Source organism: Lygodium microphyllum, chromosome 5 (genome assembly GCF_053477565.2).
Source record: "Lygodium microphyllum isolate KBCC chromosome 5, Lygodium_microphyllum_v1.1.10, whole genome shotgun sequence".
NCBI lineage: Eukaryota > Viridiplantae > Streptophyta > Polypodiopsida > Schizaeales > Lygodiaceae > Lygodium > Lygodium microphyllum.
Window position 1 is genome coordinate 154,713,588 of NC_141139.1, and position 4,056 is coordinate 154,717,643.

The window sequence follows — 4,056 nt, forward strand, 5'->3', positions numbered from 1 at the left end:
TGATGGAGCTCTATAATCCTTTCAATGGATTGCGTGCTAAGGATGCAAAGCCCTGTCCTTGGATGTGGATGTTATGCTATAGCCAGTAGACCAAGATGGATGTATCAATGATGCTCAATAGTTGAAGTTGTAACGGCTTTGCATTGAGAATTCGTTTTGTGTAGTCTAGTAAGAGTGATACCACGTATTTGTTTCCCTCTTTCTTCGCAACACATGGTCGGCATTTAGTTATCATCATGTTGACTCCGTGTTGTTGGCATGCAAGGATGAGAATAGTGCTTGACAAAGCTATTGTAACTTGTATTTCTTCTATAGATGGATCATTCTTTTGCGAGTTGACAGCATGATGTTGCATTGTGACTATACCACAGGATGCACACATTGTTAGTCTTTCAATGATGCTTTCACATTCTGTCGCCTAAGATTATTCAAATTTTTCTATGTTGTACCAAGTTGTAGCAAATGGTTTTAGTGATGTTTTTCTAGAAGCCATAATTTTCCTGTTTCTAAAAGTCCTGAAGGATGCCTTGTGACTTTGTTTCTTCGTAGTGTCTATTGATGCTGATGAGAACAATATGTTTTTATCATAAAACTGCAATACACTTGTTCACGAAAAAACATGCTATACTTTGTAAAAAAAAATTTCAAGGATAGTTTATTTTTTTACATACACGGATGATGATTTTTTTCTTCTTAATAGTAATTCTAATAAAATGAATAAATGAAACCAATAAACAATAACAATGTTTCAAAAACTTTTTAAAAATTAAATGAAATGAGAAAACATGCTACATAGCATGCGGTTTATTGAAGTTTTATGTTTTCATTTTTTTCAGTACGTTTGAAAGTTCGTTACGCTTTTATTTTCGCCATACATTCAAAATATCTTTTTTTTTTCATTTTTGTTTCACTACTATTTAACTATTAACTAACATAAGTCTATCTACTAATACTATAACTAGTAATTGCATACTAACTATTATAAATACTATTGATATTACAAAAGTGTATCTAATTTACTAATTACACTAGAACTATTAAAATTACTAATAAGTCTAACTAATTAAGTACTACTAATATTACTACTAAGCTCAATTACTAATATTGAAACTACTAATTAACTATTAACTAGTACAAATACTACTAATACTACATAAGTCTATCTAATTAACTATTACTAATACTATATAAGTCGAACTAGCCGTCCCTCAATACCTCGCTAGCATCCAAGCAATTTGCTAGCTTCACCTTGCAAATACTACTAATATTACAAAAGTGTAACTAATTAACTAATTATACTACAACTATTAATATTACTAATAAGTCTAATTACTAGTACTACAACTACTATTTAACTATTAACTATTACAAATACTACTAATACTACATAAGTCTATCTAATTAACTATTACTAATACTACATAAGTTGAACTAGCAGTCCCTCAACACCTCGCTAGTACCCAAGTGATTCACTAGCTTCACCTTGCTTTGCATCAACTCGTATCTTGCAAGCCCTACACTGCACCTTAGCTTACCCAAGTCATCAACCCACTACTTTGACTTTCCATGTGCAAGTATTGAATCCGTCCAACTCCACCTAGAGGTAGTGTTGAACCTAGTGATGGCTTTGATGTAGTGATAATAAGTTGTAGCTATGGCAAGTCTATCATGGCATGCTAGCTATTAACAATAGCTCTCTAAGAGTTTGCTTTGCTAGGACTCAGCATGACTAGGTTATTACCATTTGCAATGACAAATTGTGATTCCTTATGATCAATTAATCAATTCTGAAACTTGGCGCTTACTTTGGCTAAGTCTAACTAATTAAGTAGGACTAATAGTACTAACAAGTCTAACTAACATAAGTGTAACTACTAATACTACTAGTAGTACTAATAAGTCCAACTATCTAACATTGATAATAAACTAATAGTAATACTATTAATAAGTCTAGCTAATTAATTAATACTAGTAATAGTGCTTAATTTAGTAGTAACTAATATATTTACTGAGTATAATAATATAATCTAATCATTTGAACTAATGGTTTTAACTAAGTTGACAAAATCTAGTGTAAACATTAAAACTAGTCATTTGAACTATGACAAAACTAACTATTCTAAGGGAGGACAAAAACCAAATAAATAATAATGTTAACTAATTATAATAAACTAATCATGTTGACTAATTATAGTAAACTAATATTGACAAAACTAACTATTCTAAGGACGGATGAAGACTAACTAATGATGTTGACTAATTATAATGAACTAAAATGATGAAATACAAAAATTGTTTAAACTAATCCTAAAAAGAACGAATGACGAAGATTTGAATCTAACCTTAATAAACTAAAAAATCGAAGGAGAAATTTGTTTAAACTAATCCTAAAAGAACGAATGATGAAGATTTGAATCTAACCTTTTGTCTTGCAAACGCAATGACCGAGGAATTGACATACGCATCTCCACACACTTGTGTATGACCTTCCTCTCTCCTCAAATAAGAGATGAATTTCATAATGAAAAGAATGGCCCATACTACTTAACTTTCCCCCCTTTATATAGGCTTAAGGCTTCCCAACGTTCAAAGCTTTCCTTTAAGCTTTTTAAAGCTTTTGTAGTTTACAAACTTGAAAAGTCTAAAAGCTTTCAAATGTTTAAGCTTTTCTTAAAAAGCTTTTCTTCAATTTTGGGTGTATGCTTATTTTTTCATTCTTTAACCCAAAAAAATAACAAAAAATGTAATTACAAAACATCACATAGCTGCACCTATAATCATGATCATTAGAATTTGATTACTTGCATAGTTCTGACGTTGCAGATTAATATCCCACTCTACCATTAGCAATTGGAACATTTATGAATGAAGGGTCCTCTTCCACTATATAAAGCATGAAATTCTTCCTTGCTTAGCCAAATGCCTTCCCTTTTCTCTCCATATTATGGTCATTACCTCCCTTCCAACAAGACATAGCATCTCTCGGCATTAGCTTTTTTCTCCCTTAGAAGAAGCTGCAGGAAATAGCTCGGGTGCTCTCAACTATTTCTCTCGTCCTTTTTCCAACAAGGTAATATCATCAACCTATTGTATTTTTCCTACCTTATATGAGTCTCTCTCTTCCTCTCAATCCCTCCTCCTCTCTTCCTACATAGAAATACACTGCCCTTCTCTCTTATTTGGACTCTCTCGATTAATCCTCTCTGCATCTCCTTGGGTCAATTTTTGTTTAAAAACTACATTATATATAGCCTAATATAGTAACCAACGTTGTTTTGCTAGCATAAAGCTAAATTTATGAGATTTTTGACTCACCCACTAAGCCTTCTTCTAATCAAGTTTTTTTGTAAATAGAAAGTTATACTATATAGTGAAGTATATATGTCCTAAGGAAGTGAGTACTATTGATTTACTACTCTACTAGCTAATCCATAAGTCTATGCTATCGTAATTCATTGACTTCATTTATTCCTTTAAAAGTATACTATATACCCTAGTACTTATGCCCTAAGGTAGCTACCCTACTAGCTAATCTACAAGTCTATAAATCTTTTGACCCACCCCACCCACTAATCCACTACTCTAACCCATCAACCTACTCAATCAACTCTCATAGCAATTCTTTATCCATCTTCTACCTTTATTCTACCCAATAAATATAACTAAAAGCTTAAAAAACCACCAATCCCATGAAATCTTAAGAACTTTATAGAGTTTAATAAATGTACACCCATGTGAAAGGTTTTTCTCACAAGCTATGGCAACTTCCATACTACATGTTTATTTGCATAGGCAATAAGATCAATACATTTTAAGAGACAAAAGGCAACCGCTGTGTACCACAATAATTATGTCTTGTCTTGCTTCAAACTAGGTATTATCCACATGGTGTAAAGGGCATAACAACTGAGGTGGTTCTTGAATACTTGTAACCCGTTGATACTTCTTACTCCTCACTAACTAGTAGCTTTGGTTGGTTTTGTAGGTAACTCACAACACAACACAAGAGAGAATGCTTGCACGTTGCAAATAATGGAAAGCAAACACGAAACATCT